This window comes from Panthera uncia, chromosome D4 (assembly GCF_023721935.1).
Source record: "Panthera uncia isolate 11264 chromosome D4, Puncia_PCG_1.0, whole genome shotgun sequence".
Lineage (NCBI taxonomy): Eukaryota > Metazoa > Chordata > Mammalia > Carnivora > Felidae > Panthera > Panthera uncia.
Window position 1 is genome coordinate 32,428,065 of NC_064807.1, and position 24,016 is coordinate 32,452,080.

General features: G+C 38.7%; 1 pseudogene; it reads right to left on the minus strand.

Annotated features, from left to right (window-relative positions):
* Nucleotides 1–2,449: 2,449 nt before the first annotated feature.
* Nucleotides 2,450–4,234, minus strand: LOC125919593 (methylcrotonoyl-CoA carboxylase beta chain, mitochondrial-like; annotated as a pseudogene).
* Between the last annotated feature and the right edge of the window lie 19,782 nt (nucleotides 4,235–24,016).

The following is a 24,016-nucleotide window of genomic DNA, read 5'->3' on the forward strand; positions in this document are numbered from 1 at the left end:
AGAAAACTCTTCAGAATCAATAAAGTTATGAATGAATGAATGACTTTTATATGAAAACAGAAAGTTACATCTAAGGCAGAACATCTGTTGTCTCAATAAAGAGTTATTGAATGGATGGATGAATAAATTCTTCAATAGAAGTTTTGATGAAAACGGGATTTTTTTTTGTGACTTGCAAAGCTAACATCTGCATATCTAAGTCTTGATAAACTTTCAGTGGGTCCCAAGATAACTATGCAATAAAAAATAAATAAGTAAACAGCTTCTCCCTGATCTTCACATGAATCATACATATTTTTATGTCTCTTCATTTTTTGGAATATTAATTTTATTAGGAAACCATTTGATAGTTGTATTAGATCATTTAATCAGTCACTTAATTTTAATGTGGCCTGAGGACATCAATTAAAATATGGATTTTTCATTGATTCAATAAACATGTGAGCATCTCCAAGTGCTAGGGAATGGAGATGCAGGCTAAGATCCTTGCTCTCAGGGAGCTTACAGTCTAGCAGGGAAGCAATATTAAATAAATATTTATGTTTCTCATAAATACATAGGACAGAGAAAATCGTTGGTGCTTTTCAAGAGCACATAGTGTCTAACCCAGCCCATAGAAGTCACAGAGACAAAAAGTAAGTGTTTCAGAGAAAGTACAGGCAGAGGGAATGTTAGGTGGTGGACCCTGAAGTGGGAAGGACTGTGTAGGTTTGAGGAGCTAGAAGTCTAGAACAGATGGAGCACTGAGTGTGGGGAGGAGTCAAGGAGATGAGACAGAAGAGGGGATGTGATGGTCACAATTATGGAGGGCATGAGGGGTCTGGTACTTCTACAGGGAACCCATGTGACACTGAAGCAAGGGAGCAGCATGACCAGGTGTGCACTTAGAACGGTCATCCTACCTCACAGTGATGGAGAGGCAAGACTAGCTAAGACTAGAAGCAGATAGATCACTTCTAAGGCCTTTGGAGGTGAAAGACAAAGATAATGGGGAATTTAAGAGATAGTGAGGAGGCAAAATCAATCAACCTTGATGACTGAATCTGAGGTTCCTAAAAGACCACCAGTGCAGATATCCAGTAGATCCAAAAGATACATAGGTCTAGAGCTCAGGGAGAACAATGTCGACACAGGAATCATCTGCATTTAGATGGTTTCTGAAGCCATAAGAAGGGCTGAAATGACCAAGAGGGAATAAACCTAACCATGAGTAACATATACATTTAAGAATGAGCCTGGGTGGCTTAGTTGGTTAAGCATCCAACTTCGGCTCAGGTCATGATCTCATGGCTCATAAGTTTGAGCCCCACTTCAGGCTCTGTGCTGACAGCTCAGAGCTTGGAGCCTGCTTCAGATTCTGTGTCTCCCTCTCTCTCTGCCCCTCCCCTACTCAAGTGCTGTCTCTCAAAAATAAAAACATTAAAAAAAACTAAAAAAAAAAAAAAAGATGAGCAAAGTGCCAGAGGAGGGGAAAGAGGGCATGCGGAGTTACTATTTAATAACAGAGTTCTGTTTGGAATGATGAAAAGTTCTGGATATGGATGGTGGTGGTGGTAGCACAACCATGTGAATGGACTTAATGCCACAGAACTGTACACCTAAAAATGGTTAAAATGATACATTTTATGTTCTATATATTTTAACACAATTTTTTAAAAACAGAATGAGGGGATACTTTCATGTTATCTTTGTATGTTTTAGAATAATGATCTATTTATGTTTTGCTAATGAAAAATCAGGACAGATAGTAAAGGGAGTAGGAGAGAAATCACCAGAGGAACAGGGGCAGGCCAAGGGAGACGTAACAAGAAGGGGCAAAGAGGTTGGCAGGAGACCTAAAGTTTCGGTCTGGAAGCTAAGGACAGCATGACGGGGAGGAAGTGTTCAACTGCACTGAATGCCTCAGAGAATTCAGTCAGATAAAGTCAGAAAAGAACGCACCGAGCAACATGGAGGTAAACCTTGGAGAGGGCTATTGGCAGGGGAAGGCAATGAGGAGAAGGACGGAGAGATAATTGGTAGGAAATAGAGCCCTGAATGCAGACAACAAGTCTGGCTGGTAAGGGAAGGAGTAGTGGCTAAAAAGATGAGTAATAGATGCTTTTAAAAATTGTGTGTGGTAAAATATCATCATGCATAATCAGCAAAGCAATCATTTCAGAAGAAAAATGACTTTCTGTTAATAATCTCAATCATACCTGCAGTGTATAGGTTATGGGACTTTTCATGCTACTTGTGGGTTAGAAAGGATAACCGAAAGTTATTCTTTTTTTTATGGGTGGTAAAGCTGAACCACAGAAAAGTTTCTCGAAGAAATAGACAAGGAATTGAAGTTTATCCATAAATATCTTCATTGATTTTTGTTTAATGCAGAAAAGTATGATGCACTGTGTTAAGAAAACAATTTTGCCGTAATAGCCACATGTTGGAAAAGTCTAAAATTTTAAGGCTACTCGTATATTAATTTTGGTACATGTCCAATGGAAGATACTTCACACTCCAGTAACATCCTCAAGATACTGAAGTCAGTCTTCTGGATTGGTGCATTGAAGGCTGGACTAATACTAAGACCCAGGACCAGTCCGGTGTCCACTGGATCAATAATCCTGTCATCCTACAGCCTTGCACTGGAATAGTAAGGGTTTCCTTCCTCTTCAAACTTCTTAATGATTGGCTCTTTTAAAGCTGATTCATCTGCACTGGAGAATTGTTTTCCTTCACGTGCTCTTTGGTCCTTTGCTACTGTGGCCAACACATTGGCTGCCTGCTCTCCTCCCATCACTGAGACATGAGTGTTTGGCCACAGGTAGAGGAATCTTGGGCTATATGCTCTGCCACACATCCCATAGTTTCCAGCCCCATAGGATTCCCCCAATGATGACAGTTATCTTAGGCACATTGGCACCGGCTACAGCAGCCACCATCTTGGCACCATCCTTGGCAATTCCTTCTGCCTCATAGTCTCTACCAACCTAAACCTGGTAATATTTTGAAGGAACAGCAGAGGAATATTCCTTTGGCAGCATAACTGGATGAAGTGAGCACGCTTTTTTGCAGATTCAGAAAAGAGAACTCCATTATTTCCTATGATACCTATAGGGTATCCAAATATTCTAGCAAATCCTGTAACTAATGTGTCTCCATATAAGGCTTTTGAATCTGCTTCCATCCATGATTCTAGCAATGACCTCTTGGATATCAAAGTTCCTCTTAAGGTTAGTGCCAACTATTCCATACAATTCATTAGCAGGAAGCAAAGGATCTTTAGAAGGCTCAATGGAAACATCCAATTTCTTCTGATAATTTAGATTCCTCACAATTTTCCTAGTTATGTGAAGGGCATGAGGATCATCCAAAGCATAGTAGTCAGTTACTCCAGACTTTCTGCAGTGCAGATTGGCACCTCCAAGATCCTCAGCTGAGACCTCTTCTCCAGTTGCGTCTTTAACCAACTGGGGTCCTCCCAAGAAAATGGTACGCTGCTTGCGTACAATGATGTTTTCATCAGCCATTGCAGGCACATAAGAACTACCTGCCATACAGGAGCACATGACCACCGCTATCTGTGCAATATTTTGAGAAGACATAATTGCCTGATTATAGAATATATGGCCAAAGTGATCTCGATCTGGAAATATTTTTGCTTGCCAATGTAAGTTTGCGCCTCCTGAATCAACCAAGTAGATGCAGGGGAGCCTGTTTTGCATTGCAATTTCTTGTGCCCACAAATGCTTCTTCACAGTCACGGGATAGTGGGTCCCTCCTTTGATGGTGGCATCATTGGCAACAATTATAATTCTACTCCTGATACTCTCCCAATGCCTGTAATGCCACTGGCACGCACCTCCTCATTAGCATATAACTGGTAACCTGCAAACTGGGATAATTCCAGAAATGGAGACGCTGGGACTATAAGACTGTCCACTCTTTCTCTGGCTAAAGGTTTTCCTCTTGATATGCGGCGTTCTCGGGCTTTCTCACTGCCTCCTAATCTTATTTTCTGTGCTTGTTCATGGAGCTGATTTACAAGTACTTTCATCTGTTCATAGTTTTCCTGGTAGATGGCAGAACCTGAGTCCGGCTGGGTACCCAGTGTGGCCACTGAGTCCCTGTAATAAGTGCGCTGGCCGGGGACAAGGGCGCAAGCGCACCGCTGCAGGGCTAACCTCAGGGAAGCCCACTTGACAGCCTGTCCGGAGGGAAGAACTAGCGCAACACAGCGGCCCGCGCAGGTTCAGAGTTGGCTATTTCCCAGCTGGCTTCCCTGATTCGGGATACAGCTCAGCTCACGTCCTTACAGACCAACCCGCCTGAAACACCGCAAAGTCTCAGGCCAGCCACAGTGTATGTCTCTTCATTTGTAACAATAACAACAAAAATAATGAGTTAACCCTAACTGGGCATTGTGCAAGCCTTCTTTTTTGTTTAAAAGTCATAGCAATCTGAGAAGTAGTCACTAGAATTATCCTCAGAAAGACTGTATAACTTACTCAAGGGCATCTAGCCATTGATGGGGGGAGGCAGGATTTTTGCCAAGGAAGTTTGACCACAGTGCCATGCTTCTCACTGTTGCACCATACTAGTAGCATTGATGATAAATGAGCCTGTGGGGAAACAGCTTGTGGCAGACCAAATAATGGCCCCCCAAAGATCTCTATATCCTAATGCCTTAAACCTGTGAATGAATTACCTTACATGGCAAAAGGGACTTTACAATGGCAATTAAATTAAAGATATTGAGATGGGGAGATTACCTTGGATTATACAGATGGTCTTAAAATAATCACAAAGGTTTTTATAAGCTGGAGGCAGGAGGATCAGAGTAAGAAAAGGTTATGGATAACAGAAGCAGAGGTCAGAGTGATGAGCAGAGGGGCCATGAGCTGAGGAATAGAAGCAGTCTTGAGAAGCTGGAAAAAGCAAGGGAACAGATTTCTCTCCTAGAATCTCCAGAATAAATGAAGTCCTGTCAACGTATTTTGGACTTGTGACCTCCAGAGCTGTGAGATAATAAATTTACATTGTTTTAAAGCACTAAGTGGTAATTATTAGCAAATATTTAGTTTTGGCAATTTGTTACAGCAGTCATAGGAACTAATACACAGCTGATGTAACCTGATGATAGTTACACCCTGCCCTTGTTAGGAAGATACCTACACAAGGCCTCAAATCTGCTTAACTGCTCCATAGACCTTACTCTGGAGTGAAATGCCCTGTTGGTTTTGAGGTTTGGATTTGCTTGCTGCTTTATTTATCAGTACATAAATACATGCCATTTCAGAAAGTGGATGCCATTCCCCAGCATATTCACAGCAATCAAAATAGCAAACAGACTGAAAATTGCCATAATAGCACTTATTCTTGTCCTCACTTTGACTTATAAAATGACATGCTTACAAGATTTGTAAAAAATCTCAGTTTTGCTTTGCTCCCTCCCTTTTTTCTAGATCTTTCTTTTCCCTCTCTGCTAAGAAATTTAGCCTCTTAGCATAAGGTTTCCTTACACTGACATATATTGTGAGCTTTGTTTTTCTTTTTTTTTAAGTGAGCATATTTTTCTCTTTTAATTATTTTTATGACATGTGTTGGGTTAGCAACAAAAGGGAGCTTTGAAATGGAAAACATAAACATGAGGAATGCAGAGTCTAAATTAATTTCCCCTCTGACTTAGGGGAAACCATTGTTGGTCTCTATTTGAGTATATCAAAATTATGTGGTAAAGAAAGCAGGATTATTTTAAACTTTAAAAAGAAGAGAAGGACATTAATATCCTTTGGACACCTACTATATGTCTAATGCCTTATGCATGCCATCATATTTACTTCTAATAATTTGTAAAGGTTAGGTATTTTCCCCATATTTTGGATGTGGAAGAGCAAAATAATTTACACAAAATGTCACAGATTTGAAAGAGAAGAGCCAGATATTACATGAGGCCTAGACTATTATAAACCCCACAAAGAATGGTTTTCCTTTCTGTGCTGCCTCCAAGGCAAAGAGTGCATTTTCCCTCATGGGTCACCATCAAGTAGCTTTCAGAGAATTTCCTGATACCTGGGAGCAGATTACAACTATGGGTCCTACTTCTTCTGTTCATGCCATTTTCCTCCTACTTGGAAGTTTCCTGTCTGCCTTCAGTATCCCCTCCACTTCAAAGTCATCCTCCTGTTCTCTGAGTTCCTCATTGACTCAAATCCTTGCTTTCATTCTTTCTTTTCATGAGCTTGTAATGTTTGATAGAGACAGAATGTTTGGCAGAGAAGGCCTTTGCAATATTACTATGGCAAACCTAGTCTATCCACAACACACTTCACCCCAAAATATCATGGTCTCCCATATACTTGGAAAACTGGATTGTTCCCTTGGCGATTAATTTCAAATGCTGGTGTCTGTTACAAATAAATCTGCTAAAGATGACACTTTTGTAATGTTATCTGATATAGGTAATATACAAAGAGGCAGAATATAAATTTGGATAATCAAGTATAAGGGGAGAGAAACAGAATAGTGGGATGAAGAAAGATCATAAATAGGCACCTTGGAAAAAGAAAAGCTTCCATGATTTTATGTTAAGCAAAGCTAGATAAGTTAAGACTGAGACACTTGGAGTTGTGGCAAATAGTCCCTTGACAAGCATGGGGTTTTACATTTCCACTGCAGTTTGCTGGTGTAGGCCTCAGTGTTGCTTAAAACTAAAATACGATCCTGCTGAAGACAGGAAAAAGAACATTTGGTGGACAATAGCCTGCCTTAGCATACTGTCTGTTTCCTTTTTTGTCCTCCCACATCCCCCTGATTCATGTTCTGCTATAACCTGAGCTCCTGCAGACTGAACCTATGGGGCACATCATCCAGGCTCCTTTGAACTCTCTTCTCATTGGGTTCAGCCATTGAAGGCACCAGCAGGAGATTTTAGCTTTGGAGGGCAAAGAAGTTGGGGCATTTCTTTCTTGCTGTTTCCTGTTCCATGCTATGGTTCTGGTAAGGTCTATACCTTTTCATTACTGTAGATACTATAGATAGGGACCGATATATGAAGTCTCACTGGACTTCAGTAACACACTTTTCTTCCTTTGCCCCATCATATGTAGGAGCAATAATGACTCTCCACTCTTGCTAACTTCTGGGTGCCTCAACCTCTTCACTGGTCAGTTTAAGTCACCCACTCTTAATATGAATAGTCCCCTCATCAAAACCTCTTCAACTCAACCATCTGTGTATAAGTCTATTTCCTGATGTTACCCTAACTGAGGACAATTTCCTTTTCACGACCTCCTGAATAGAGAGCTTCCCTGAAACCATGATTATTTCATTTTTCATTTTGTTCCAGTACCAGAGTCACCCATGTTTTTAAATCTCAAGATCATTTGTTTACTTGTTTTCCTTTGTATATAGGGAAATAATCTCACCTGTTTCACAGGGGAAAATAAAGTAAAGTAGTACCTCCTTAAAAGTAGCATGGGTTTGTTCCTTTGGAGGATCAAATTAGTGCCTCCCTAGAAATAAAATCCACTGTTGAAACAAGACCCCACTCTATTTCCTTAGTGTAAAATCTGACAAGGTTTTCCTTATCATAGAACATTGGAGTCACAATGGGGTTCCACTGTGCTTGTTTCTGAACCCTACAGTGTCACTTTATGGGTGCACAATATCTATGTCCCTATATGTTCTAGACATTTTTAGAAAATTTAACATAGCTATCTGCAATAAAATGTTATGAAGAGTTGGAGTCTTACCTCAACCAGGCAAAAGCCTGATTAAAAAGATCTTGTGCTGGCCCTGAAGGTCAGTATTTATAGCACTATATTATTTATAAATAATGTGAGAATTATTATAGCAATAAAAGTTGGTGTTCCAAAGAATGGGCATATTAGGGATGGCTAAATTATGGTGACATTGAGACCATAGGTCACATCTGAAGCTTCCTTTCATACCAGTGGAAAATTACTACCAATTTGACTGCAAAGCTATAGGAAAGTCTTGAAAGACATAGAGAGCGGTGGGGAAATTTCTATACATTTAACTAGGGGGAGAAATGAGGAAGACTAGGTGGATCCAAGGAGGCTGGAAGACTTGAATGATCTAGCATTCTTGCTCAGTCTCAACGTTTCTGCCTAACTTTTTTTTTCCTCTGAATCTGACTAAAGTCCTGCTTTCAAATAGAAATATGCAGCTGAAGAAACTCCTGCGAGAGGATGAGATTGGATACTGTGTCTTCCACTCTCTCAAAAGAGAACGTGTCAGGTTAATCACAAATCATGAATCAGACCTTAATCCTCAAGCCCCTCCACCCCTCCCATAAAAGATCAGACAACCCTGTAGTTCCCTGTTCAAACCACTGCATGGCCAAGGCTCAGACAATTGACAAATTTAAGAGACAGCTATAAGAAAGTCTCATTCTCTTGAAGGAAAGTTTTAGAACTCAGAATTGTTGGAGCACTCTCAGGAACTATCCCTATGGAGATAGGGTCCACTTGATTGCCGGTGAACACAATCTTATCACAAGACCTGTGACTTTTTTTTTTTAATTAACACTCATTTTGAAAGACTGTAGTCTATATGATGTCCCTACCTCACCCCTTCTCTGATTTAAATGCCTCTTAAACTGGAAGATCCGTTTTCATTCAAAAGCTGAGTTAACAGGTGTTTATTACTCTAGGAATCAATCCAGTTTTAAAAGTTCAAGTCCACTTCTGGCTAATTCTGAAACATTTGAGATGGGAAAGAGCTCAGAAAATGATTTTCAAAACCAGTCATCTAATCATACATACTGTTTCTGGCTATGGGCAAGAAATCGATTTAGTGAAGAAAAACTATTCTGTGGCATTTGTAATATAAGAACTACCAGGAGAGTCTCACTCTGCTGGAAGATCTCTTTGTCCAAAAAGTATCAGAAATGCAAGTACACTTCTGGGCAACTGGGGGGAAGCAAAATAACCTTCCCATCCTTTGATAGACTGCCATCTCTCTCTCTTTTTGTTTTGTTTTCCCCGTGTTTTAGCACTTTAAGTGTTTACTTTTTTTCCTTGGGGTTTGTTTCATATAGCATAAAATTTGTGTAAATATTTTTTTCTTTCTTTAGAGAAAATTCATTCTTCTGGAGGTCTGTTAAAGTTCTTAGGCAACCTTCAAACTACTAATTATGTAGAGATTATACTGGGAAGGAAGCAGATTCTATTCAAGGGTGATTACCATGTAATCCAGACAGCATAAATAGTAATGTACTTAGTGCAGAAGAGTTTGCAAAATGCACAACCATTTTTTGGCTATGTGGCCTGGGGAAAAAAGAAGAACCCACACACTTGTGATTTATGATTCCTTCATTTCTGTTAGGAGCTATCTTATTTACATTTCTAATCTTTTCCTTATGAGAATAAAAATAATCTTTGGTATGGCATGTTTCTTCTTCCCTTGACATTCTGCATCCTTGGGTCAGTGTTGGACTGCTTAACCCTGGAGTTTGTAGGACAGCATTGTGGAAGTAGAAGAAAAGCCACTAGATTTAGTTGGCTGGAAGGCAAGTTTTACCATGTATTTCTATAATCTGTATTCCTATATTATTTTCAGTTCCTGCCACACAAACTTTTGCACTTTGGAAAAACATAAAGATCTAGTTTTCCAGATTCAAGATTTAAGATTTCATGTTTGAAAATTCACTATGTACTCTCCTGTGGTTTCAAATTCCTCTACTCTTAAATTAATAGTGGATTGAAAGATACTAACAAAAGGTGTTTAAAAATTGACATTTAATTGAGACTTTTCCCCAAATGGAACCTGAAGAATTCCAAGGCACTTCCAAAGAGAAAGTTGGCATGTGTCTCAAATACAGACCAAATTTTATGAATTTGCCAATCTTAAGTATTATAAATAGTCTATTCCATCTCACTTAATTAGGGAGGATAAAATATGTCTTCTATTATTCTTCATTGTGGTGACATTTAGTTGATCTTGAATGTATGGATTATTTCTCCAGTTGCTTCATATGTTTATTAACCACATGAACCATATCATTTAATATTTTGTCTCCACCCCAACACTGCACATATATTCTTATGTACTCAAAACTGACACAAACCTCTGAAGCTAAAGTTCATTGTAATAATTCTGCAAAAGCATCATCAGTCAGAATAGACTAGAATATGCTGCAGCAACAACAAATGAAAATATCATCAACTTATAGCACCCTGGGATTCAAGCAAATACAGCATTCTCTAGATGGCATAGTGCTTATATCATGGCAGAAAATGAGAGATATTGAACCACGTGTGGGGTCTTAAAGCTGCTGCTTTGAGGGGACATGCATTGCTTTTGCCCACATTTCATTTCTCAAAGTCTTATGGCCACTCACTGAAGAGAGGAGAAGTGAAATACTGGGCAAACAATAACATAATCTCCACAGGAGACATAGGGGTTAGAAAGAAGACATATTGGAGCAATGTTTAGTCTGCATATCCTTCCAGCCTTAGGCCAAGCACTTAACAGCCATTATTCACCACTTCCCTGTCTCTCCTAACCTTGGGTATGATTAAATTAATTGGTTAAGGAAAGCTGGTATGTATTTCATGTGATTAATGCCTTGGAAAACAATTGCCATAGATTGCATTGATTTGTTTCATTTTACATACTTGAAATTAGAGGCTTATGAAGTCTACATGCAAATTTATGCAAAGTGGAATGCAAATTCATATTGTGAGCTATGAGTCCTGGCACTCCCCCCTCCCCCTAGAAAAAGAACTGCACCATTGAATATGCATGTGCTGCATATGGTGCTGCTCTTTTCAAATACCGACTCAGAGCCAGCAGCCAAATAAATCCCAGTGACATCGACTGAGCTACAAACAAAAGTTTAAAGTCATTTAAGAACAAAAATTGAGCTCCAAAGTCTCAATATTTTTAGGGTCAATATCTTCAAACAAGATTTGAGTTAACAAATGCACTATTCCCTGGACTGAGCTCTGTGTAGATGGGCAGAGGCATATTGTTGAACAAAAGAGGTACTGGCGGAACCCATCCTAGAATTTCATTCTCTTGATTACTTGCTTCTGGTGATCACTTGGCTGACTGGATCAAATAAATCTTCATTGCCACGAGCCAGTGCCCATGTGTGCTGACAATATTTCTCCCTCATTTGTACCCATCAGTGGGGGATTCTGGTTCCAAGATTCAGACAGGGAGTGATTATTAAGATAGTCTCAAAGAGAGGAACAAATTTTGCACCTGAGTGCTTTCAAGTCAGGCATAGGGGAAAAATTAACCACTTGTAGGAATCCCAATTAGAAACAATATTTTGATTGGCCTGCAGGTGGTACTCAGATGATTCTTTGGAGCTCATTCTGTTCTTGTGAGACCCCCAATTTTGCTTTGATACTAAATACATGTAAAATATTTTTGGTAAATGTTTATAAATAAACTGATAAGGGGCACAGTCTCAAGAGGGTTCTTCTAATTTGATGCTAATGAATTCAGTTATTTAGTTATTCATCCATTTATCAAATACTATTTTGGTTACTCTCCAAGTACCAGGCAGGGACCTGGGAGTACAAGAATGAATGACAAGCATCCCCTGTCCTTGAGGAGTACCAACCAACCTACTGAGCTACCTGAAGCTTTTCATAGTGTCAAGGACACTGTCTTTGGGTGGCTTTTAAAACTAAAGGCATATGAATCACATTAAGAAATATACTAGGTGGGAGGAAGAAGCAACGATAATTTTTTCATGTGATGTTTATGGAACAATCCTCCATTACAGCAACTGTTTTTATAAAAATCTATTCAGGAAAATATTTCTCAGCCACAGTTTAGGTTTCAAACAATATTTAGTACAACAAAATTTCAGTATAATAAATGTGTTTCAAATGTCCCCTGGAGTTTGTCATAATAGGATTTGATCTATGAGTTTAAAAAATATGCCCAGTGGTTTAGATATTTTACTTATAAATAATTTCCCAGAGAGAATGGGAAAGGGAAATATAAGCTATGTTGGAAGCATAAAATGACCTAGGGGCTAAGGGACGTACATCTTCTCTATTTACCTTTGGACTGTGGCCTTAAGACAATCATTCAAGGGGCTCCTGGGTGGCTCAGTCAGTTAAACAACCGACCTTGACTCAGGTCATGATCTCATGGTTTCTGAGTTCGAGTCCCCGGTTGGGCTCTATGCTGACACCTCTGAGCCTGGAGCCTGCTTCAGATTCTGTGTCTCCCTCTCTATCTGTCCCTCCCCCACTCATTCTCTGTTTCTCTCTGTCTCAGAAATAAATTTAAAAAAAAAACAAAACATTAATTTTTTTTTTAAAAAGACAATCATTCAAAATTGGCATACCAGTGACAAATGTGGCACAGTCCCCCACAGAGATCAATTCAGGAGTGCAAGTTAAGTCATATAAGCTGAGAGGAAGTCTGATGAAAGAAACAATCAAAAGATGGCTATTTTTTTTTAAGTTTATTTATTTTGAGAGAGTGAGGGATGAGGAAGGAGTAGCAGAGAGAGGGAGAGAGAGAGAGGGGGAGAGAGAGAGAGAGAGAAAGAGAGAGAGAGAGAATCCCAAGCAGGCTCCATGCTGTCAGCACAGATCCTGACATGTGGCTTGATCCCACAAACCTGTGAGATCATGACCAGAGCCAAAAACCAAGATTTGGACACCAAATAGACTGAGAGAACCAGGTGCCCCAAAGGATGGCTATTATTAACAAAAGGAATAATAATCATTATAATGGCACCAAGTCATAGTGTTTAAATATACAGTAAGTACTGAGATAAGAGCATTTATTTGTTACATCAACTCATGTTCATTTTATAGGTTATGACACTGAGGCTCAGACAGGTATATAAAGCCTGGTATTCAGTTTGGATCCACATCCTCTTTTTTCCCCAGGTGTTAAACCTCTTCCTGAGGAGATCTTCTCTCCTTCAGCTGAGAGCCAGGGAAGCTGTCAGAACAGGAAAGTACACATTAGCTTAACCTCAGTGAAGGGCAGTTTATAGAAGTCTGCTCATATGTGGGCTATTCAATGAGCTCAACTAATCCAATCAAAGGACCAAAAAGACTACTTCTTCTTTTATTCTTTTTACTAGAAAAAAATCATGGAAGCAGGAGAATGGAAGTGACCCCTTTCTGGTTTCCCACATCTTAGCATGTTTCAAGTTTGTGGTTACCACATATAGTAGGTTGAACTGTACAAGTTCTAACTCCAGTACCTGTGACTGTGGTCTTATTTGGAGACAGAATTGTTTATATAGTTAACTAAGATGGGTTCATGCTGGATTAGAGTGAGCCCTAAATCCAATGACTGGAACTTTTATAAAAGAAAGAAGATGGAGATTTGGACACAGGGACAGACTACATGAAGATGGAGTCAGGGATTATTAGTGATGCAAGATATAAGCTACAGAATACCAAGGATTGCTGACAACAACCAGAAACTAGGAGACAGTCAAGGAAGGATGCTTCTCTAGAACATTCAGAAGAAGCACAGACCTACTGACACCTTGATTTTGGATTTCTACCCTCAGACCTAGGAGAGAATAAATTTCTATTGGTTTAAACTACTTGGTTTGTGGTATTTGTTATGGTAGCCCTTGGGAAGATAATCTACCACATTTCTTGTCCCTCTCCATTATATCCTCTGTATAGCCACCATCTATTTCAGACTTTTGTCTCCATCACTTGAACTGTTGTGGTGGGATTTTCTCTGCTGTGGCTGCAAAGTATTCTTTCCTTTTGCAGTGTATCCTTCCCACCACTGCCAAAATCATTTTTCAGAAATCCAGGTCCAACTATGCCATACCTCTACTGTTCCAAGTTTTCAGTCATCCCTCAACATTTGACATGCCCATCTGTGGACTCAAAACTCCCCATGAGAAGGGTCTAACTCACCTGCACATTATTGTGGTCTCCCATGTCTTTGTCATCTCAGTCCTATGAATCGATGGTTAATACTCACAGTTACTATTATTTCTTAAATATGAATTCAGCCCAAATGGAAGTTTTGCATGCTGTTTCTTTTACCGTTTTATTTATTTTTGAGACAGAGAGAGAGACAGAGCATGAATGGGGGAGGGGCAGAGAGAGAGGGAGACACAGAATCGGAAGCAGGCTCCAGGCTCTGAGCCATCAGCCCAGAGCCCCACGCGGGGCTTAAACTCACCGACCGCGAGATCATGACCTGAGCTGAAGTCGGACGCTTAACCGACTGAGCCACCCAGCCGCCCCTTGCATGCTGTTTCTATGCCTCTCATTTTTCTTCCTTGTTACTTTCCCATATTTACATACTACAATCTTGCTGAAGATGTCACCGTCTCCTTCTCTTTCAACTCTGAGGCCCATGGTTGTCCTTCCTGCTTCACAAATGCTATTTCCTCATAGCCTTTCCCAGTTGTACTAATTTGGTGGTCCCTTCCCACTAATGACACTCTCATAATTTCCCCCTCCATTAATAATAATTAAAATTTACTGAATTCTTCCCATGTACCAACCACTGTGCTAAGAACTTAACTTACATAGATTATTACACTTCATCCTCACAACAATCCTACTTGTTAATTTTACAGGAAAAAGAATTAAGGTTAGAATTAGTAAGTGTCTTAGTGGAGATCACATCTTGCTGTAGTTGGCTTAATCTCTGGGCTACTGAAATGTCAGTCCCATGCTGCTCATTATTACACAATACCACCTCTGTGATAGCTTTCTTGCTCTTTAGTTATTGTGATATTTTGGCTCTTCTTGTCTCATATTCTCTACTAAATTTTCAGCCCCTTAAGAGTGGGGTCTACATCTAATTTATGTAGATGTATCAAGCCTCTACAGGGCTTGATGTAGTGTGGAAGACTCTGGATTAGGAGGTAAGACATATCAGTTTTAGATGAAACTCTGCCATGAAGCAATGGTATGACTTTGACCAATCATATCACCTCTGTAGATATCTCTGTGGGCCACTCTGCAAGATTCAATAATTATCATGGCTCAGAGCTTGGGCTGTATTAGGAGAGCAATATACATTGATTTAACTTAATTAAGAGCATGTCTAGTCATGAATGAGACCTTTAGAAAAACTTCAAGGCAAGAGCCCTTGGATGAAATGCTCATTTGACTAATTGTTCTTTTGTCTAAAAACATTGCTTAAAGCTTAAACTGAACACTTTCATGAAAGATCCCCTTAAAACAGAGATGAATTATTTGCTAAAGGCAAGCCTGCTTAGTTTTTTCTATTGTCACCTTAAATCAGATGGATTTTCTATTTGTAACAAGTCTTAATTTATTAAACAGCTTGCAACATACAATGTAAGGCATAATATTTAGTAGTAGATTTTAAAGCCATTTTTAAGGCATCTAGGGTAGTATCAAGATGTTTAAAGATAATATTTAAATTGAAACATTAAAAACAAAAAGATTTCTCAGCTCTTCAACCATCAAAACATTTGGCATCGCTTTCTTTCCTAGGCCCCAAATAGCCATGTAATCATCGCTCTGTGTTTTACATGCAATTCTACAGCTAAGTACATCATTATTTAGACTCCACAGATTATATGGTAATCATGGATTTACTGTAAACCCAATTTAATTTCTACAGAATTACTGACTTTAAGGTTGCAAAACAATATTGTTTACAAGGCAGTATAATAGCACTCAGAATGAATGCTGATTAGAACTAATAAACAAAGGAATGCATAGCTTTCAGGACTAAGCCTAAATAGTTATAGTGATCGATATGGCAATCAACACTTTTTAAGAGCATACCTGTTGAGCACCTGCTATGCAGTCTCTGTACAATTTTACTAAGGATATGGACAAGAAGCAAAGAGTATTTCATTATAAAATTCAAGAATAATCTTTATAATTGGTCAGCTCATTGTCTATTCGCTCGTTCTAACTAATGACACTGATCCTGTGCTTGAGTTCTTGGTTGGGTTAGTATTTGAAGAATTTCCTTAAAACCTAAATGTTGCAAGTTTAATCCATTACACCCTAACCTTTCTCTCACTATTATTTGCCTATGACCAAATAAATGTGTCTGAATTTAGATGCACAGGTGGGAACATGAATGAATAAATTAATACTCGTCAACTCAACAAACTTTGGGATGTATTGGACAGGAGTAAGGATATGGTTTAAAGTTAGTGGTGTTTATTGGTCATAATCTCTGGTGCACAAATTTTAATTGTTGCACAACCTGTGTTGGCCTTATTTGAGGGTGGGGTAGAAAACATGTGGGGAGGATCCATGCAAACTATAGGCCAAATAAAACTTTAGCAGACTTTTGAGAAATCCAGATTGCAACCTAAAGAAGAAAGGTAGTAGGTCTCAAAAGAAGGTGGTGGGGGGAGGGCAGGGGTACATTCTATAATTTTTCTAATATTTCCTATGATAGGAGTTATATTTGAAAGTATCAAGCTACTAGGAAATGCTGAGACTTTTTAAATTTAATAAGGATTGCATATGGTAAAAAGAAGTTACAAACTGGTCAGAAATGGAAGGGAAGAGGATAAATTAGATCTTTTTTGGAAACAAGTGCCCCCTCAAGCCTTTTCACTCATCAGGCTAAAATATCCCTAGAAATCAATGGCAACAATCCAGCTGCATTTGAGATAGTGAATCAATTCTAAGCCAAAACATCCTTGAGTATGGGTATTCTATTTTTTTTTCATGCATTTACTCAACCAATATATAATGAGCTTCTACCACATATCAAGCGCTCTGCTAGACACTGGGGATTTAAAAATCAAAAGACAGATGTGATTCCTTCAGTCTTCAGCCTCATGGAGAAGACAGATATCCATTGAGTTATCTGAAAGAAAAATTATAAATGTTGCTTTAGTCAAATTCTTTTAGTTATAAGAGACCAAACAAAACAAAACCCCAAAACCTTGGCTAAATTAGAGAATGATTTGTTCACAGATCAAAATGGCCCAATCTGTTGGTCATGGCTAAAAGCAGAGGGTTTAGAGTATATATTCTGACTTGATCTCATTCTTTCCATTATTCTTCTGTAATGGTTTCCAACTCAGACTTGCTCCTTGTGTTGACAGAATGGCTGCTAGTAGCTCCATTCATGGCTTTTATCTTCTTAGTGTCCTTATAAAAAAAAAAAAAAAAAAAAAAAAAGTCATTTCTTTCCCTGCAGTTCCACAGAAATCTTGAACCTAATTTGTGTTGTTCAAGATTGGTTCAGTTGCTCATTCCTGAATCAATCATTGTAGCTAACAGGATGCATATGTTTATTGGCTCAGGCCAAGGCTCACCTTGCACTAGGGCAGGGTAAACTCCAATCAAATCATATGAAATGAGAAAAGAAAGGATGATTTCATAAGGAAAATTTGGATGAAGTCCTAGGCAGGCAAAAATGATGGACATCTACCACAAATCTTATGATGGCAAAAAAAAAAAAAAAATAGGTCATTCTCCATGCTCTCTCCTCTTTCTCATACAAAGCATCTTTTCAAATATGGTTATATTAAAATAATTTTAAAAGGTATTTTGAGCACCTCTTATAGTGTGTAGTGGTTAAATTTATGTGTCAACTTGGCTGGGCTAAAGGTTACCCAGACAGCTGGTAAAACATTATTTTTGGGTGTGTATGTGAGACTGTTTCTGGAAGAGATTAGCATTTGAATCAGAAGACCAAGAAAAGAAGATGGTCCTCCTCTGGAAGAGGTTACTGAGAGGACTTGACAGCTGCACCTGCACCTGGGCAATTGGAGGTCCTCATCCCTCCCCAGTTCTCGAAATGTGCATTCTGCTTGTCTTCCCTGCACCAGAAACTGCCTTAAGGACTGCACCAGAGCTGTCCTGAGTGAGTACCATGTTGTTGACACCATGTGGACAGTGTATGTGAGTAAACCCAGTTAAGCCCTCTATTTAACTTTTAATATTCTGGCATGTGGGTGCAGAGATCTACTCATCTTGAAGTTGCTCCAGTAAGTTCCCTCTCTGGCTTGTTAAAACTGCTACCTACCAATCTGGAGTGGCCTGCCTCTTTATTCATCTCCTTGCCCTCCATGCAGCAGGGCTAATTTGTAAATTAATACCCTCACTAATATGAATGAGCATCATCAAATCTGTTGAGGACCTGAATAGTACAAAAATAAAGAAGAAGGGCAAATTTGTTCTCTGCTTGGGTTGGGGTGCACACCTTTTCTTGCCTTGGGACATCAGTGCTCCTTGTTCTCAGGTCTTCAGATATGGACCAGGACTTTGTACACCATCGATTTCTGGTTCTCATGCTTTTGAGTTTGAATTAGAATTATACCACTGGCCTTCCTTGACCTTCAGCTTACAGACAGCAGATCATGGGATTTCTCAGCCCCTGCAATCATTGAGCCAGTCCTTCATACTAAACCTCTTTCTAGTTATTAATGTATACTCTACTCATTCTGTTTCTCTGGAGAACCCTGACTAATATACAAAATATTATTTTTTAGTTTATTACCCAAGAAATAAGAGCCAAGGATCTTGGTGTCTATTTTAAACATTAAATATGCTCAACTAAACAATCTAAGAAGTTCCAATATATGTATAACATGATACATTAGAATTTAAATGTTTAAGTGCTAAGTAAGGCATGAAGACATTATGGTCTACTATAATAATTAAAAAAGGCAACTTCTATTTGTCCTGTATTTTGTGTTTTAAAAGCATTTTTTGTGTTCTTTCTCAGTTGATTTTAAAATCATCCTTGTCAGTTTGTCGGGGAATATATTTTCATGACCCACATTTTCCACAGGAGACAACAGAGACAGGAAGGGGCACCAAATTCCAAAATAGAGGTTAACAGATGAGAGGGGTATTTCAGTCCTGGATGTAACTTTTCCTCTGGTCTCAGGTGGGTCTATTCTCAGAAGTTCCTTACAGTGGAAGTTCCTGGGTAATCACAAGCACAAGCCAAAGTGGCCTGTCATAAAAAGGCTCTTCTTTTTTACTTTTGAAAGCCCACATTCTAGCTAGCTATGTGCAGTTTTTTCTATTCCATAATATAACTGTACTTCTTTTAGTGCTAAAGACTTTTTGCCTCTGTCTTTGAGTAACACTGACCCTAGCTTATTCTGTGACTGTGAGTATCCCCATCACACTTCTGACCATGGGCCAATCACCTGAATTCATAGAGCACAGCACAAGGTTGCAGGGATACGGAGACCTGAGATGTGATTCCTGAAACTGTCATTTTAAGGCTTGAGGAATTCTCTCTTTAGGGGACAGAGAGTGTTGGGTCACAAAGTAACACTCTTCTTTGTGAACAACAGTGACCAGAGAATTATTCAAGTCTTCCCCACCTCAAAAATTCCTTGAAAAAGAAGCATAGCCTCAGTGAGAAAAAAAATATATATATATTTTGCAAGTTTCAGATATTATGCACAGAAAACCCATGTGCTTCTTTGTGTGATCACATGTTGAGTCCCTTTCACAAAGATATGAATCATACAGAATGGTTCTACAGGTTTTAAGTTTGCTAAAAACAAACACAATTTCATACCTTTCCAAAATACTTTATTGTTTAGCATCTTCCATGACTTTGTATTCACTAAGTACCTTACAGTTTATTCCTTAATCATCACAGAATCCTTGAAACAGTTTGGCCTGATATATTGCTGTTTTATTCTTTTTATGGATGGGGAACCTAAAGGGAAGTCATGTTCAAAGTTACACACAAGGACCAAAGTTAGAACCCATAAGTCTTAATTACAAGTATATTCCAATGAGTCTGGCTTCCTCTCTGCATTTAACCTTGGGTCATTTCATAACCTCTTTAAGTCAAGTGAGAAAAAAAAAATGTCTGTGTCTGATTTTGCCCACTCCTTATTCTGACCTTGTCACTTAGTAGTCTGGTGATGAAGGGCATGTCACTGAACTTGGACAAGCTTCAGTTTTCTCACTTGTTAAAAGGGGAAATTAAGCCATGTTTTGGGTTGTGATTACTGATAACAAATGTAACAAATGGTAATTGTTGCCATTAAGAATCTTCCCACTCTTCATTCAGCTATTTCTAATCAACATAATTTATCCAATTTTCTCATTTTACTCTGTATTGTTGTTGATGATAACCCCCTCGAGGACACAGGCTTCCCCTTATAAATTGCTTCAAAGAGTGGTTCTCAACCTTAACTGAACCTTAGAGTCAGCTGGGCAGCCTTCTGAAATTATCCACTCCTTTCTTTCACTCCAGAGCTATTAAAGAAAAATAAATAAGGGGTGGGTCTCAAGCATCATACTTTTTAAAATCTCCCCAGATGACTCTACTGTGCAAGCCAGGTTGAAAAATCTCTGCTTTATAGACATGCCTGTCATTCCTACCACCTACTTGTAAAGCCATAGCTCTCTCAATATCCAAGATGTGAGTCTTCAGCAGTTCTGGACCTATTAAAAGATAAATAAATGCATAAATTAAGACATATACACTAAGTACAACTCCTGTCAAAGATTAAAAAAAAATACTAAACACCCCTGGAATTAGCTCAAGAACCAGAAGGAATGGAAGCCATCCTGAGGACTTGTTTAAACTGAATCTTTGCCACATAGATTCCTCTAGATCTCAAGATTTCCTTATTTGCAATGCTTTTCCAGTAAATAAGATTCTACCATTAAGAGGTGTTTTTAAATTAACAACAACAACAACAAAAATCTATACCCTAAAAAAAAATATGAATGATTTAAGATGGGCTTATGAAAGGGACAGAGAGTGATCTTACATGGGGTAGGGCTGCCTGGAGCCTCAGGCATGCTGGATACCCCCTCCTCCACCACAGCTTTCTGAGGTGGAGACTGGCCTGCCACCCCAGTGGGTCTGGAAAGCAGAGCATTGAGCCAAACAAGATTATTCTTAAGAGTTCAGGTAATTGGCCTTGGGGGTTTTAGACTTACTTGGGATCCATTACCCCTTCCTTCTATTCTACTTCTCTCTTTTGGAATGGGAATGTCCTGTGCCTGTCTCAACACTGTATTTTTGTGGAAGCACATAAATTGTCTGGTTCCACAGGTTCACAGCTGAGCAGTTTGCCTCAGGATGAGTCTACCTCACTCTCACCTATATCTCATTTAGAGGATATTTTGGATGATGCTTTGGGCTTTAGACTTTATAGTTGATACTGGAACAAGTTAAGAATTTGAGAACTGTTGGGTTGGAATTAATGTAGTTTGCATTTGAAAAGGAAGGGGAAGAAAGTTAGACCAAATGTGTCTCTCCAAAATTCATATGTTGAAATCCTAATCACCAATACTCTCTCTTTGGGAGGTAATTAGGCCATGTGGGTAAGGCCCTCATGAAGGGAGTTGGTGCCCTTGCAAGCCTGTCTCTCTCTTTGCCCTGTGAGGAAATGAGAAGGCAACTGTCTGCAAACCAGAAAGAGTGCCCTAATCAGACATTGGATCTGCTGGTGCTTTGATCTTGGACTTCCCAGTCTCCAGAACTATGAGAAATAAATTTCCATTGTTTAAGCAGAAAAAAAATAGTAATCTGGGAATACTGGGCCCTTTGGTGGGATTAGGAGGCCTGTAAATAAAACTTTAGTCTCTACTTTTACTCATTATTTGTTTCATGGGACTTTTCACACTTTGTAAATATCATGCAAGTTTATTTTACATTTACTTATTCCTCATCTCCCTCACCAGTGGATGCTCAATGCCTTACACAGTGCCTGGACACAAATTAGTAGCTAAATATATATTTATTGAATGAATAAATGAGTACATTAATGAATGAAACCAGTGAGCTTGAAGGGTTAATGAATTAGAAGACTCATTTATCTTTTGTCAAGATCCCTCTCACTTCTGAACATACTGAGAAGCAGTCAATCACTGCTCTAAAGCTAGTGAGGAGATGTTCCCTTTGAATCCTTCATCCTTCAGACCCTTGAGGCTGGGGAGCAACTTTCTACAAGTTCAGAAATATCATAAACACCAGGCATTTGTAAGGCATTGTTCCCAGGCCTGAAGGTGGGGAATAAAACAATCAATAAGTCAGGATATCTGCTCAGATTTTTTAAAATGTATTTCAAGAGTCAAGAAAGAATCTGAAAATAGCTTAAACCCAAGGCATGATATGAAACATAGAATAGGGCGTTGAGAAATGCTTTCCTGAGGTTGCTTTAGTTTTGATGATTGTTTATTAATCCTTATTCTGATGATGTACTATCTTGTCATGGATCAGGCTGATATATGGTATGCAACAAAAAGTCTCACTCTTCCCTCTTTTCCTTACCACCCCCCAAAACTAAACCAGGTAGTCTCATGTCCTTCTAGAGTTTCTTTCTGCAAATCCAAGAAAAAAATGAAAATACATGTATTCTTATTTTTCCCCTTTCTTGCTCAAAAGTGGCATATTATATATAATTTTCTTCATAGTGCTGTTTGCAAGGAACAGTGTATCTTAGAAATCTTTGCATTTCAGTACACATAGAACTTTAGAGTTTGCTTTCAAGCTGACTCTTGTAAAATAAGGAGTCTTATAAAAAGCAGGGGAAGGTCATTTCAGAGGAATGGCTTGGAGCAGAATTAGGCCTTGGAGGTTGGGAGAAAGCAATGTCATCCTGTTTAGTGGTCATACAGAGTAGGGGAAGGAAAGTTATTTTAGATAAAGCTAGTGGGAACACCTCACAGGTGCTGCAAATACCCTGGAAGGACATTATAAAATGAACAAGGAAGTGATGGATCATCAGAATTACACTCTAGGAAGATTAATCTACAGCCAGGTCAACAGTGGGTTGCAGATGGGACGGAGAATAGAGAAAAGAGGCAGAGAGATCAACTAGGAAGCAAAATTGTCTAAATCCAAACCAGGCATCGTGATGAAGAGAATGGAAGGGAAAAGATATAATTATGAGAGACTTCATGGAGATTCATTCTATAGCCATGGTTCTCTCTACCCTTTCTGTCCAGCTCTCATACATTATAAATAAAGTTCAACTGTACTACTTAATCCTGTGGGCATATTTAGTGATATATACAATTCCAAGTGTGTTAACTTCACTTCCATCTATTTCTCTATAATTAAAGGAAAAAAAAATCAGAATTCATATGAGTGAGAGTGATGACTTCTCTAGAGTTGATTTGTACCCCCTCTATTGTATATACTAGTTAAGAAATAAATTACTTATAAACTTTGGCATTTTATTATTATCAATAGTGAATTATTTTGCAGCTGATTGACAGGACAGTTTAACATGTTAATTCAATTGGCACCACTGAATTCCAGAACTTGTAACTAACCCTGAGTGGGGTTTGGGAAAAAAGTATGGGCAGAAGAAAGGAGTTGATGCAAATCTGAGCACCTAGATGCATAAGATGTAATTAATAGAAATGGAAAATGCAACAAGAACAGGGTTTTGTAACAATGAAAGTATAGAACAGTAGGCATAACCAGCTATGCCTGGTTGAGTGATATTTAGGAATGGCGATACTAACATGCTCAGAGTAAAGATATGAATAAGCACATGACTGAGACCCCTTTATTTATTCAGTCTATTCAGCAAAACACAGTGGCTAAAAAAATAATTCCAGAGTCAGACTGCCAGGGTTTAAGTACTACCTCTGCCACTTCCTAGCTTTGTGACACTGTATAAGCTACTTACAGTTTCTTTACCTCAATTTTCATATCTTTCAAATGGGAAAAGTATAGTAACTGTTTTCTAATTACTGGGAGAAAAAAAATGAGCTAATTTATGCAATGTGCTTAGAACATTCCCCTGCATATAGTAAGTGCTCAATTAGTCACTACTTATGAGAGGAATATTTATTTAGTGTTTACCATGTACTATGCACTGTACAAGAACAGCCTATGCACAGTGCTAAACAAAGCACATTTATTTCCCTCATAGAAGTTTGAGAGGAATGATGATTGATTCTGAAGAAGAAGAAGTGGGAAGTATTTATATTACCATATAGGGAGCTCTCTAATGACTTAATATGTTTAAAGATATATAAAGATGCATGTATAGAGGGAGAGGAGTACACATAATAAAGGCAGATGCATAAAGGAAATAGTCAAAGAAGCTAAAGTCCAGAATAAGGTAAGAGTTGCAAAACTTGCA